The 15149-nt window shown below is 42.3% G+C and overlaps 1 protein-coding gene across 7 annotated transcripts in view; it reads right to left on the reverse strand.

Annotated features, from left to right (window-relative positions):
- The window catches only part of ADGRF5 (adhesion G protein-coupled receptor F5), a 50538-nt gene extending 38373 nt beyond the window's left edge, over positions 1-12165 (reverse strand). For 4 of the 7 annotated variants that reach the window (XM_085320317.1, XM_085320315.1, XM_085320318.1 and 1 more), the window contains exon 1: positions 11928-12164. The gene's annotated coding sequence lies outside the window, so the exon portion shown is untranslated. Of the gene's footprint in view, positions 1-10404; positions 10467-11927 lie in introns of those variants that run through there. The other 3 variants (XM_085320319.1, XM_085320320.1, XM_085320314.1) reach the window with 3 other exon arrangements.
- Positions 12166-15149: the final 2984 nt, after the last annotated feature.

Genomic DNA, 15149 nt, shown 5'->3' on the forward strand with positions numbered 1-15149 from the left:
TGAATCACAAATAGGTTCAGCGTCACACTCCTGGGCAGACTGTTGTAATTTGGATTTCTTTGTTTATGCTTAGTAAGGTAGTAAATAGAAAATTTTATGAAGGAGAATGTTCAGTAACTTAAGAGACATCTGAAGATACTTGTATTTTCRGTTGAAGTTCTTTCTTAGTATGTGGCAACTGATGCTTGTTTTTTCAGCCAGAGGATTCTTTCGGTCTTCTTGGAAAAGAAGCTCTACTGCTTAGCTCCAAATTTCTGAATGAAGCTAAAAATCTGAAGAAAAAAAGTGATGGTCAGTTTTTAGAATTTACATTTCTGTTTCTATTTCCTGTTTTATGGTGAGTTTTTTGAAATGAGCATAAGCTAAGGAAAAACATCTGCATATGAATATGCATATATTTTAATATAATTAAGACTGGCATTGTATTCTGGAGCCATTTATTGATATACCTTTTTGGTAAGAACATAATTTTCCTCTGTAAACATTTTAAAAATTATTCTTTACTGTACCTCATTTCCCTCCAAGCAGTGCTTTCTTTAAATGGCTGGTTTTCCAAACACAACAAACTACGTCATTAGTGGTTGGGCAATTGATGAAGAATAAAATAAATTCCTGAAAAATTCCCTTTACCCAGGAAGAAGTCTGTGAATTCGATCTTGTAAATCATGGATTCTGCGAGTATGTCAGAATCATATATTTAAAATCTAATACTTTTTTTGTTGTTCCTTCTGCTCAAGTGGAAAATGACAGGCTGAACTTTTTCTGTCTGTTTGTACAAGGGCCTTTTGGCTCAGATTCCCTCCACAAATTATAAAATCCTTTTAGTTTTCTGATACTCAGAGGTCAGTAAGGTATTGGAGTTTGCACCATAGAAGTTCAAAAGCATTTTGAACACAGACTTTAGGAGTCTAGCTCTAAGGAAAGTTTTTGACAAAACTGGACAGAAAGTGAATGTTTTATAGAGATCAAATTATAACTGTGAAATGGACTTTGTAAAGCTGCTGATATTGAAAACAAATATGTGTGAATTTTGTGTAGTATGCATGGACATAATGCATTCCTTTTTGTTACCTCCCCTTCACACTTTTTTTTTTTTTTTTTTTTTTTGATGCTATACTTTCAAAAATTTCAGCCATCAGCACCTTGAGGTTTCGGAAGGGGAAAAAAATGGTGACAAGGGGAAGAGACTCCTTAAAATAGAGTTTCTACTAGGAACAGTGTGTATCATCAAACTGCAGCCTAAAAGTACAAGAAATCTGTGTTTGCTTTGCAGGAAAATGTGAAAATTGTGCATTGTCAAGAGCATTAGATGCATAATCAACATGGTACATGAACACAGAGGGATCATCAAATCTCCTAATCATCTTGATAAATGTTTTTTCCTCTGTTCATTATCTGGTACCCTTCTGTCACCAGAAACTGTGAATTTTCTGGATTTTAGAGTTCTAGTTTAGCAAATATTCTGAAGGAGAAAGCTTAGAAAGATCTCATCAACTGAAGGAAGTGGATTTAGCTAGAGGTAAACCCRCTTCTAAACCAGCTATTGTCGCTTATACATTTCTAAAGCAGTGCCAGGTGAGCAGAATGCAGAATGCCCTGGGTGCTGTACAAACAACAACAAAAAAAATTTCTGCCTTACAGAGCTTAACACCAGTGAAATGCAGAACCAGATGGTGGTGTTGACCGACCCATTAGAGATAACTGGAGGCCAGGCATATATTAGGCCTCTGGCAGAGAATAGATCTCTTTGTTCTTATATTATAGGGAGCAATGGAGAAAAAGCTGCCTGCACCATGCCAAAAGCACATCCATCATCAAATTTGCATGTCAACTAGGCACCAGCTGTAGGGTGTTCCCCCTAGTCTGCCTGACACTGGTCCTGAAATACTTCTGCCATCAATTATACCCACCAGGGCACAAATCACCTGTGTTTATTATTCTGATTCCAGCCCCAGAGCAGTTGCACTTTAAACATCTGAGCCTGCACTTTGAGAGCCAAGATAGGTCAGAGAGCATGCGAGAGCTGGGCCTCTTCAGCCTGGGGAAGAGAAGACTGAGGGGGRATCTKATCAATGTGTATAATCTGAAGGGAGGGTGTCAAGGGAATGGGGAAAAACTCTTTTCAGTTGTCCCGTGTGGCAGGACAAGAGGCAATGGGCAGAAATTGAAGCACAGGAAGTTCYGCCTGACCGTGAGGGGGAATTTCTTCACTGTGAGAGTGACRGAGCMCTGGMMCAGGTTGCCCAGAGAGGCTGTGGAGTCTCCTTCTSTGGAGATCTTCAAGGCCTGCCTGGATGCAACCCTGTCTAACATGCTGTAGGTGACCCTGCTGAGCAGGGAGKTTGGACTAGATGATCTCCAGMGGTCCCTTCCAACCTTACTGATTCTATGATTCTATGCAAAGGATGTGTTACAGAATATCTGCTCTGAACTAGGAGCATTTCATCCAAAACAAGGGAGAACTATGCTGACCCTGTAATTCACAGAGAAAGTGCCATTATGAAGGCGGGAGGGACACATTTCATCTGGTGCAAGTAATGTTCCCATGTAGATGCAATCTGAGAGATACCATGTAAAGCAAAAGTAGACTTGGAAACAATTTAGAAGTGAAACTAATAAGATACAGCCCTCTAAACCCATCCACCTTCATTCCAGTCCTGTAAAGGCTGTTAACACTTCAGTAACTAGGAAGCCTGCTTTGGTAATCTCCTCTCTAAGATATCACTAACATCTCAGCAGCTTATGCAATCACATTCCATCACTACTTTTATCCCAAACTTGGAAAAAGCCACCAAAGCCAGACTGAAACTGGAAACACACACAAATGCAAGAAGGGAACCACTCTGCAGAGGTCTAATACATTACAGATTCTCATGATATTTTTCACATGATGTTTTTATCTTTCAGTCTGAATTTTGCATGGTCAGCCTCTCAGAGAGATGAGTTTTACCAACACAAGAACAGATGGAATCCCAAACATGTTGGAACTAATGGGCAGATTTTATTTGAGGCCTGGGACTTTGTTTCTTACCCCTCTCAGGTAACTTTGTATGGTTTCACCTACCTCAAAACTAGTCTTTCAGAAGAAGGAAGTCTGAGCAAATGGCTGCCTAAATCCAGTCAATGTAATTTGTTGCAAATAAGCTAATCTCATTCTGAGATATACCAACAAGCATTCTGAATTTAAGGCCTAGAAGGTAACCAGTCTGCTCTACTTAATACTCTTGAGACTTTGGCTGGAGTGCTCTTTTCAAAGGTTGGTGTATTGGGGAGCATCCAGAAGAAAGACATGTGAATACTAAAAGATGAGGAGAGTGTGACATATGCAAGCAGGTTGAGGTTGTTCAATTTACAGGGAGAATGCTCAGGTGAGGACAGAGTAATGGTCTGCCAGTCTGCAAAGGGCTGATATAAATGTTCTCAATGAAGGATGACATGGAATCACACAATCTGAAGCAAAGACAAATATTCTGGCTGTTATGGAAAATGTGTAACTGTAAAAGATGGAAGAGCCCTGAATTAAGCTACCTAGGGTGGCTGCAAAATTCCTTCCAATGGAGGTTGATAAGAACAGGCAATAACATGTCTGATATGGAAGAGAGCACTTGATTCTGCCTCCATGTGAACGTATGGGGAGGGGGTGCTATGCAGACAGTTTATTAGCTTTCTCTTAATTACCACTTYCTGGTTCTCTACAGCTGTTTCAATTTCTGTGCAATGAATGAGGTTTAAATCTGGACTAATTTTCCTTTGAGAGAGATTCAGAGGAAACATGCTGGATCACTGATCTGTGTACTCAAAGCTGTGTTTGGACTATACTATGTGTATCTTAGGTTCAGGCCTTTCCGGACCATTTCAGTGGTGTGTTCTCGCAGGTTTAAGCACAGAGAAACTGAACAATGTCTACATCCCCAACAAGGGCTTCCCCAAGGTGATGGGTATTTCCAGAGGAGGAGTCCAGTTCACACTATCTTCTATTCAAGTCACATTTTCCATCCTTTTTTTTATGAGACATAGACTTTGGTCTATCACTTTTAATTCCTCTTTTTCTCTCTAAGCCTCTTTGTGAGCTAGTGATGACGTTTTTACACTCTACTTGGAAAAAAAAAATGGTTCTAGCTATCTGCAGAACAAGGGTCAAATAATACAGGGACCAAGCAGGACTTCCTGCGAGAAGGAAACAACCCTGYAAGACTCATGTTCATAAGGCACAGCACCAGGAATAGGAACCACTCAGCTACATAATTACAGCATAAAACACTGCCAGCTGAACGGCTAAATTATCACTTTTTTTTCAGTGATAATTTTTCAGCTTTTTTATCAGCAGTCCTGATGATCTGAAAACAGCAGAAAGACATTCCAATGGACATTTCCATGTTGTCTCAGTGGTACCAGCCAGCCTCTTTCTAGCCCTCTTTTAATAGCTGGATCTACTGCTTGTCAGCAGAGAACAGCAATCTGCTGGAGCACTGTAGGTATTCTGACATGAATAAGCATTAACGGCACTAATTATTGGCTAAGCACTAGCTCAGGGAAGGGAGAAGGTGTTGCACAGTCTATCCTGCTTGACAAGACACTAGGCCTGTCATGGTTGGTTGTTAGCAGTATGRCGGTCTTGTCTGGGAAGCAAGCACACTAATGCTAGTCTTGTGGCCTTTTTCTCAGGTGGGGTTAGGTAATGAAGTTCACCTGCACTTAAAGCCCCATTCATCRTGTTGGGATAAGAGAGCCTGGCTGAGGACTAACCTCTGAAGATTTGCTTCAGAGTAGGTAACTCCATCTCTGGTGGGGAGATGGTGCCCAGGTAGCTCATGGGCTCTATGATTTTGCCTGAGTAGTGTGGTGCAGAGATACCTGGGTATSACTGGCATGGTGTATTGTAAATTGAAGCAGGGTTTGCCAGCTCAGGCCTCGTAGCTGGATCACCTTACCTTCTGTCCAGCTCTCAGATTTTCACCCTCTCTCTCTTCCACACAGACACAAGCCTCTCTTGAACCATGCCCAGCCCTGCATCCTTTCTGGAATCTTTGGGGCATGAGGTTCTCATTTGATATCAGAGTTAGTGCTGAGAAGGTTTCCTGGTTCCAGATGCATCTGGAGCAGTGTGCCGCATTCTGGGCTCCCCAGGACCAGAGAGACATGGACATATTGGATTGAGTGCAGCAAAAGGCCACAATGATGTTTGGAGGGCTTGGAGCATCTGTCATAGGAGGAGAAGCTGACAGAGCTGGGCTTATTCAGACTGGAGAAGAGATGCTGAGGCTCTGACTCTCCCCATTATGGTTAGCTTTAGAGTTTTGATGAGCTACGTTTTGAAAGCTATTTTTTATGTTTTTTCTTCCTTTTCTCATACTGAGAGACTGTTCCCTGGCCTCTCTAATGGGTAGTGATCATTCAGTTTCATGAACACATCTGCACTTGGTCAGATTGAAGCACCATCTAGCCCCATAGCTTTTCATCAAAAGTGGGCTATAGCAGATGCCCTGTGGTGTCATTCTTGACCAGAAGTCATCCCATCTCTTCAATGCATGTTCTTCTCTGCACCTTTCTAATTAGGTTACATCTTTGTTGAACTTCATATTATTCCTGGCCCTTGTAAGCTCATTTGTCTGCATACTAGTGTTTTCCTGCAGCTCTTCTCCTCTGGCATTTCTGACAAAAAGTCTATGATGCCATAGGCTGATCTGTGGCAGTAAAAGATGCAAAGAAAGAGGAATCAGGAACAACTGAAGGTTAGAAGGGATGAAGGGAGCAGACAGGCAGCTGGAGTAAGACTGTAGCTCCAGGGAGTTGCAGTTTATTCCAGCAGATGTGGTACCAGTCTATCGTTTAAACAGTCACTGAGCATTTGATTTTTGGAGCTTGTGTCAGTGGTAATTTTCTATGACTGTCCGATTTATTCTTCCTCAGCCACAACAGAAGAACTTTTGCTTCTGTGCAAAAAACATGACCTTTTAGGACTGCGTAATAAGTTGGATGGTCAGACATTGTTTGTTTCAAACATAAAACACACAATGACTTTAAGAAACACACACCCAGGCACAACAATATTTCATGGGAGACTTGGCTGAATGGGAAAGGATGGGGATGGGGGAAGTTGCACTGACCTTTGATAACACATCTGAGTGAGAACAAAAACAAAATAAACACAAATTAATCAAGAACTCCAAATCCAACTGCTTAGTGATAAGGATTCAAGCAGGCAATAAACAGGCTGTGAGTTACTTTCTTCTGTGATGTTTGTGTTATTCCAGTTTTGTGCCTAGCACAGTGCAAGGGGTTGAGCTGCCTGGGTAGGGGAATGCCTAGTAGGATATGGGCAGAGGTTTAGTTTTCAGGAAGATTGTAGTGCAAATTTTTTTGTTTTTTGTTTTTGTTTTTGTTTTTTTTGTTGTTGTTGTTTTTTGTGTATAGACTGATACTATGGCACTCATGAGCAAAGGCATGAGCACTCCATGTCATGTAATACGTTAATATGCCAGGCTGAATAAAGTCATAGCTGAAAGCAAAGTACAAAAGATATTTAAGCTAGAATATTTTTGGGAAAAAGAAGTCCTGCCCAACTCTTTCTGGCATTTCTTCCTCACTCCTGCTTAAGAGGTTTTACCTGACTGCAGCTGAATGCAGCTGCTGGAGTGTTGTTTTGGGGAAACTATGTAATAGCAACAGAGGAAAAGTTAAGAAGAAATTGGGAAACAGTCAGTGGGCTCAATTCTGTGCTATTCCAGCTGTGCACATAGCTGAGAGCCATGTGTTTTGAAAAGCTGTGGAAAAGCACACATCACCAGGCATTCACTCACCTTTGAGGGCTGCAGTGGGAGAGAGGATGTGACCATAAAATTTCCCATCCCCTTCTCATCCTTTTTGGAGTCTCTGTAGTCATTAGTGTCAGGCCTAGCTCAAATCTAGCATTAAAAAAGCAAGAGATTTGGAGCTCAGCTGCGTGCGTGGGTACACGGAAGGTGGGAAACTCCATGCACTCACTCTCGTATTTATATCATGAAGAATGTTATCTAACTTCATCCTTCAAAATGAAATTTCCATGGTCTTCAGTGAGTTTTGGATTAGGTCCCTAGGTCAGACCAGCCACAAGCTGCTTTTATAGAGTGAAGTACTAGAAAGTCTGATGACTACATGCTTCCTGCTTGTTTCGTTTTATTAACCTCCTGATTTTTTTCCTGTTATTGCTGCAAGTGCAGCCCACTGTATAAGGAAGCTACTGCAAGTTGTGCAGGTGTCAGCTCTTTGGAGTTTATATAACCGTGCCCTAGAGAGCAGGCGTTTCCTGCAAATGGTCTATCTGTCACACCTAGCAACAAAAATATGGAAGTATAAAGTAGCATCCACATATTGCACACAGAATTATGCAAGTGGAGGTAAATCCTCTAAATCAGTAAATCCACATCTCTGTGATCCATATCTTATAATTCCCTTCTGTAATTATCAAGCTTGARAGAAAAAACAATTGTTTACTTTTTCGTTCCACTAATATTCTCATTTCCAGCTGTACTATTTTTCCATAGGTCTGTCTTTCAGAGCACACTGTAACTCAGAAATACTATTACTAGTATTYAACTTCCTGGAAGGCCACATTTGTCTACAATTTTTTTCAAAATCATCAGAACTTTTAGTTCCACCTTTGTCATTGACATTAGGTGTGAGGTTGAGACAAGGTATCATCAGCACGGATGGGACTAGTTTGTCTTAATAATGCTCAAAAGACCTTCAAGRCATATTAGAATTAGGCCAGATGCTTGACCTGGTTCAGAATGRCATCCCTTCAGATTAAGATTAGAGATRGTCCAACCCATGTTTGTCACCCCCCATGGTGCATGTTGGGTCTCATAGCATGAAAGTATGGCAACACAAAGACAACTTCCTTGCRCTTGGCAGCAGGTTTGCTCCCGCAGTGCAATTCTGATCTGGGTGGACAAGAAGCATTGCTCTGGCCCTGGAGATGTCTTGGGAGAGGTTAAACAAACRTGAGGTGTAGGGCTGCAGTAGACAACCTACTGAGGTCTCTTCCTGCTGGGTTTTTTTAGGCATTCAATAGTTACCCTATTGCCTGACAGGGCCAATACCAACTGCCTTTCTCTCCCCAAGTTTCTAGGAATGGATCAAAGGACCGCTTGGGCCAGGGGCTGTTCCCAGTCAGCAGCACAGCCTATGCTACCTTGTTTTGGAGCAATGAGGAGAGYTCAGACATACGGCGGTGAACTGTGCCCTGCTAGGTGCCTCAGCATTAGAGAACAATTCCAGTCTCTCCTCCTGCACCATTGCTTTTGCACGTGTTTCTCCTAATCTTAGCATGTAAAATGCACACATTTCGTGAAATTTCCATCAAGTTTACGAATATTCTTTAGATCCTTAGCTCTCAGTGGGAAGGGTTGGGTGCCTAATTTTGGTGGTATCATCTCCCACTGCAAGTTTTCAGAGGTACCTGTGTCTCCACTGGCTATACAGACAATCTAAGTGCTTACTTTTGGAGGAATCTCCCCTGCTTCAGCACTCTCAAAGGCACATGCACATAAATTAKGGATATGGAAAGCTTCCCTTGGCTGCTGTTAGATGTATTAGGTCTACACTGGGTTCAGTACCACAGTGCTAAAAACTGCTGAGATTGCCAGTGTGAGACAAGGTGGAATAAGGCATTTAGAAAGAGCCTAGGCAGCATTTCAGATAGATTCTCATAAATAGCACAGGACCTCTCAAGTGTCCTAACTGAGATAAGGGCCGTTGGTTGTAAATGGTCATTGCATGTTTTAAGCTGTAGGCTTAAAACCAGACAGATAGTGATAGGAAGGAAGGAAGTGTCATCATTCCTATTTTACAGCCAAGAGGCTTGAGGCTAACACAGGCACATCCAGGGTCTTCGTTGATAGGACCAGTCACCCCTGATGTTTAGAGAACCCACCCATTAATCTAAGGAATTTCTCCCTCACGCAGGAAAAGTAAAATGATTTCAGGAGCAAGGTCTGTGAACAGCCTGTCATAAGGCACGTAGGAATGGCTTTGGAATGAAAATGATTTTTACACATTCAGTCTGATGTTTGCTCAGGGCCAAATTTGTAGTCACAGGAGTGAGCCAAAGCAGGAACTCTAGTAGACCTTTTCCTCTACGCCTGAACAATGGGGGGAAGCTCTGCCTTTTTTGAGGAATTTCCGAGGACAGTAAATTGCCTACTAGATCACAGATCTATTACGTTTGTTGGGAAGACGTTTAGAAATTAATGTTTCTTATTAAGATGTAAACGAGGAATCCACAGAGCTSTGCTTCACACAGGCCTCTTCAAACCCAGCCTCCCACATTATCRTCTCTCCTGCCGCTGATTGATTGAGTTGGCACACAGGAACAACTCAGTTGTTCCAGGTTGGGAAAACAAACAACATCTGCGTATTCGAAAGTGGTATATTAGAGCTCTAAAAGGTGGACTAGGTATCCCATATTCTTTCACGTGCTGGGATGGCAGTTACGATAGACAGGGGAGGGCCTTGGAGAATTCATTATAGGCTTCCAGAGATAAAGCGAAGTTTGGACAGAAGTTACAGGTTAGGTGCAAAACTGATGGATTAAGGTTATATGATTCCTGCCGGGTCATGAATGGTCATCACAGTGAAACTTGTGATGTAAGCAGACAAGCCCTCGGAATGGGCTGCAAATGTAGTCAAAAATTTCTTAACAAAGTCCACTGATGCAGTATTAAAACATGCAAATACAGTACTGTAATTACTAGACATCCTGCTACAGCAGTTTAGCTGCCCTGCAGGAACTGCCCTTTCCCTCACTAAATGTGAGGTAGATCACCCCTCCTTCACAGAGAAACAAGTCATTGCAAGTTATCTGGTACGAGCCTTTTCCCAGGCCCCCTGTTCCTGCACTCCTGACATGCCTTCCACCGCCTCTGCTTTCTTCACACTGCGGCACTGTGGTCCTGTGTTCCCTGCTTTTCCCATCTCAGCTCTCTGACTTCTGTCCTCCCCCAGCACCAGCTCAGTCCTTATGCAGGATGCTGCTGAGCGCAGGGAAGGAGGACAAGCCGCTACGTCGTTGCCACGCACGCCAGGCACTGGGTCTGGTTAGCTGGAGGGCGATAACTGCCGATTGGCAAGATTATTTAGGAAATAAACTCTGCATAACTGTGCAGTGGATCAGCTCATAAATAGCAACAGGGAGCCCTCTTTGAGGTGCTAATACTAAGAGGTTGTTACATGCAAAACCACAAATGGTTTTCTTAAAGGAGTTTGGTTTTCTTGTAGAGATATCCCATCTGGTCTTAAAAAGCTGTGATTCATACACAAGGTTGAGATTAATTCTAGCAGCAAATTATCGCGGTTTTAAAGTACAAACATAGCACTGAATGTACCAGTGCCCTCACAAACGAAGCAATTCRCATTCATACTTGCCTACTGTAATCTCCTGCTCCTTCTGCTAAACCAGGAATCGCAACCAGGAACCAGAGCAGCAGGGAGACATTGGTGCTCAAGATGAATGGGTTAAAGAAAGGAACTCTAGTAAGGGCTCTGCCGCCTTTTTGTGTTTGAACAATGAGAGGAAGCTCTGCCTAGTTTGAGGAATTTCCCACATCTCCAATTCAGACTTTGGAAAACTGCTTTATTAAGCCTGTCTAAGGTGTTAAAAAAATCAAAATAATCAAATAGATTGGGACAAAGATATCTTCCTAGAGCCTACGCATGTTCTCCATTTGTTTGTTTTTTAAACCTGAATCACTAGAGGCAGACTCACAGGAGAAGATCTAGGGAAGTTAAATAGTGACAAATGCCAAAGTCTCAAACAGCAGGTTCCCTGCTGGGCTGGCTGAGCTGTACTGAATTCAGCCAAGTATCACTGCTAGGCAGGGGCTAAAGATTTGCCCCTAAATTTTCTTATGCAACATTTCAGTCCAGAAGAGTTTGCCAGACTTTACAACATAGGCTAGGAACAGCCTATAGGAACCGATGAGAAATTTTTTGAGTGAGGGGGAGATCTAATAACTAAGAAATGCAGTTTTTGTTGTGCAACAGCAAGTAACAGTGCAGGGGAAAATGGAGCCTCTGGCTTTCAGATCTCAACATCCCTTGACACTGACATTTCCCCCTTGACACTGATCACCGGGAAAAGTGTTTCAGCACTCCAACATGATACAATAAAGCTGGATTTAAGTAAGAGCAGCTCAAAACACAGGTGGAAAAGAATGGAAACAAGATAAATGTGACACTCAAAGGTAGGTTGCAGCAGTGCCTCAGTTTGGGGCCCTGGGTGCTCCAAATCTCCAAATTCCTCTACCCTGTCAGCATGTRTCATCTAACATGAAACCAAATGGAGTTGCAAGAGGTTACACTTAAGAGAAACAAGCCCACCATCTTGCATGCCTAACAGGAATATTGTGCCTGTTGTCTGCACTGCACAACCCAGCCATAGCCCACAGTAAGCATAAGATAAAGAATCCAGCTGTTACTGTAGTCGATCTTTTTTTTTTTTTTTTTTTTTTTTTGAAACTGTATCCAGTACTCCTCATGATACTTTAGGAGGTAATAAATATTGAGTAGATGAATAGAGTATTTCCTTGCACCTCCCTCCCTTCCCTCTGCAGCCGTCAATTTAACCTAAATTAGTCATAGCCTCAGTTAAAACTCACTAGACAGGCTAACAGCGGTTAACACTTTGTCAGAAGCTTGACTACTTTAAGTCTTACCCCAAGGAGCCAAAAGCATCCTACAGAAACCTATTGTCTAATCACCACAACATGAAAAATGATCTGACTGCAGTTCTCCCAGTGGAAGTCTGCAGCAGGTTTACTGGTTATGTAAAGCTTGCACCACAACATCAGGATCTGGCCCTGAAAATCCCTTGATGCCACCTTCACCTATCCCAAACCATGAAACCATGCATGGAGACCGATGCTACATTTCAYGCACGTCGTCCTTACCTGTAGGACAACAACTGCTGGTCTTGTCCACGTCTTTTCCAAACTTGTCCTCCTGTGCTGGAAAGGAAACTTCCTAGCGTCAAGTGCTGCCTCAGTCTCTGCCCTTTGTTTTCCCAAGAACTCAAGACACACCTGCTTTTCGCATGTGTTGTAAGGTTATTGGGTTTGGGATTTTTTTTGTTTTGTTTTGTTTTCCTTTCTTTTTGAAACCAAGTAACACAGCCTGTGAGCAACTCTCAGTGAGTGAGAGAGAGAACCTTTTGGCTTGCAGTGATTTAATCAAACAAATCCTGCAACCTCCCTTTCCTGTGATCAGTGGGAACCCGTCCCTTCTCCACCAGTGCCGGGTGGAGTTGCAGCTGAAAAACACAAGCCTGAAAGTGYTGTGCTAAATGCACAGGGCAGATCTTCCTTCTCCGTTTGTTTCATCAGAGAACATGGTAATCCATGCTGATCTGAAACACGGAGGTGACCTCTGGTCAGGAAGGAACCTGGGAACTATAATTTTGTAAGCATTTTCCTGCGATGGGTGGTGGTAGTGGTGGGGGGGTGGGGATGGAAGAGACACTTGAGTGGGAGTAGACACAGAACTGCTGGAGAGTGTAATTTTGAGATGAAGAAAGCACTTTTTGGTCATCAGTGGTGTGGGAATAGAAGGAATGATCATTTTTTATACAGTAAACTTTTTAAAACTGCCTAATTAACTGAGAGCCTAAGTCAGCGCTGTCCAGGGTGATCTGGAGCCTAAGTCAGGCTCCTGYTGAAAAGCACCTGCTTTTCAGACTTACTACAGTGTCTTTCATGCCAAGAGGCACTGGGATACTTTACAAATTAATRTAGGAAAGTCTTACCCAATGGAGTTGGCATTCAGCAACACCCCAGTGACTCATCTGTAACACAAGGGCCCTTTGTCAGGGTGCATAAGAAGTCTGGGCAGGCTCAGACTCTGGGAAAGATGGCTATAGCTGTGATAAGCCCCAGCTGCGATGCAGAGGTCCTAGTGCCTTGCACTAGTCCTCCCAGAGGGGTATTTTATTACAGTAACCAAGCAAATGTGCCCTTGAAAGGGGAGAGGGGAGGGCTGTCCAGCACAAGAGCAGCTTAAGGCAAGGAAGAGCAGCCTCATGTTGCTCTGTTAGTCCTGGTGCAGGTGATGTGTTGAGAAAGTCAAGGACACTCGGTGGTCACCTTGCTTTTGTTTGTCCTGATTTTGCACCATCTGATGTTCTTGCAAGGTGACATACTACTGAGGCCCACTGCCAATCCATAGGAGCATAATTGTCTTTCGCAGTTAGTGGAGGGAAGCATGAGCCATTCAGCTATGACAGGTGTTGCTTTCTGGAGGTTTCTGCTTCTCCTCCTTGACCATAGAAGCAACTGAGGACAGCTATGCTCCCTGTTTATTTATTTCAGCATGTGAGTGGGATGAAGCTGGACCATCTTTCTGAGAATGGCCTGAGATGGAAAATAAAATACATTCAAAGCATGTTGGGAAGAGCTGTGATGAAGACCTTATCTGTAGTACTCCAGTCGTTGTACCTAATGACAGCCTTATTTCTGGACAGAATGAGAATTTATCTTAGCATCTTGGTATCCCTACTCATGATTGCCTTTTAATTACTCTATCATGATTCAGTTCATATTGTAAGCAACATCTGGACCTTTCACTAAGGAAGGCACCTCACCCACAGGCTCACTCATATATGCCTTTTTTTACAGAAAGAGGGAGAGCGAGAGAGACAGAGAGGAGCCATGGACTATGTACCCAACCTTTATGTGCTTTTGATTAATGACTTTAATCCAGATTTCATTTAGCTTTGTTTCAGTAGGTTTATCAGTTTCATTTTTTTTTGTCAGGCTAGAGCTGGGGTTTTTTCTTCTATATATCATCTCCTCCTTCTGGTTGAGATGAGTAAAATAGGATGATTGTGACAGATAGGAAAGAGAATGAGACTGATGTACTTTGATTACTGACAAAGTGATTATTTTTATATGTATTTAGAAAGTCTGAGTGATTATTCTTAAAGTATACATAAAGCCTCTGGTATGTTTATTCATTATTTTTGTTTTACTGAGTTTTATTCCCAGCTATATGCTGATTTGCTGTAGTGCATGGAAGATGGTTTCCATCCCCATGGTAGTTTCCAAAGTTTCAGAACTGTTCCTCTTCAACATCAAGATCATTTTAAAATCTTCAAGACAATCTATGGTAGACTTACACATGAGAACTGGAGAGAAATTGGCACTCTAGTTAAATAGCTCAGAAGAGCTGCTGAAGTACCTAAACTTGTTCAGACTAGAGGTGCTTATGCTATGAACTAACAGGAATCTTGAAAACTAACTCAGGAGCAGGCATCTACGTTGCTGGCATTTCCAGTGAAGTGAGGGGAGTCCTGCTCTTTGTGGAAAGACTCTGCTGTGATTGGTATGTAACTAYATTGTGCAAAGTGGAATGGCTCTTTGGGCTTTAACAAAAGAACTGTGAAACAGTATTCAGCAACAATATTGTCCAACAACAATTTGGTTTCTCTAAGTGCAGACTAGTGCTGGCCTGAACATAAGAATTTTTAAGGGGTCTAGGAAAGGCTGAACCCCTGCCTAGTTGAGCAGACCTAGATAAATTCTAGTTACACCTAAGTTTGCATTAATTTGTGTTAGAGATCAAGAAAATTTTGCAGGATCTCATCTGAGACCTATCCTTTTTTATCCTACATCTGTGCTCTGTCTTTGYATGGCAAAGTTTAATCAGTTTGTAAAGCATCAAGGACTATGAGACTGAAGTTGACTGGGACATCTCAGTGCAACAATATCCACTGTATCTCATAATTTCCACAGATCACTAAAAGGGTGATACAACTGGTATCTCACATACTTATCCTGTCATCAAGGAGTGGCATGACCGTCAAGTCAGCTGCAATACTCCAACATGCATTTGGCAGCAAAAGGCTTTTTCAGTTGTCCTGTGATCCTGGCAGATAGCAAGGATTTAACCTTTGCTCATATGAGGACTGCAAATCCCAACTCACTTTTTTCTAATCTGCTGAGAAGGAAGGAAGTAATGAAATGCTCATTATACATCGGACCTGACAAATATATTTAGAACTGGTAGTAATACTGAAGGCTGCACAGTTGCATAGCAAAAGGAGTGGTGTGTTCTGGATTGTCTCACTGTGACCAGTGATCGTCTGTAACTACTCTGAATGGATAAGATCCTATTTTCTG

This window comes from Rhea americana, unplaced genomic scaffold (assembly GCF_003343005.1).
Source record: "Rhea americana isolate MKP2758 unplaced genomic scaffold, rheAme1 scaffold_63, whole genome shotgun sequence".
Lineage (NCBI taxonomy): Eukaryota > Metazoa > Chordata > Aves > Rheiformes > Rheidae > Rhea > Rhea americana.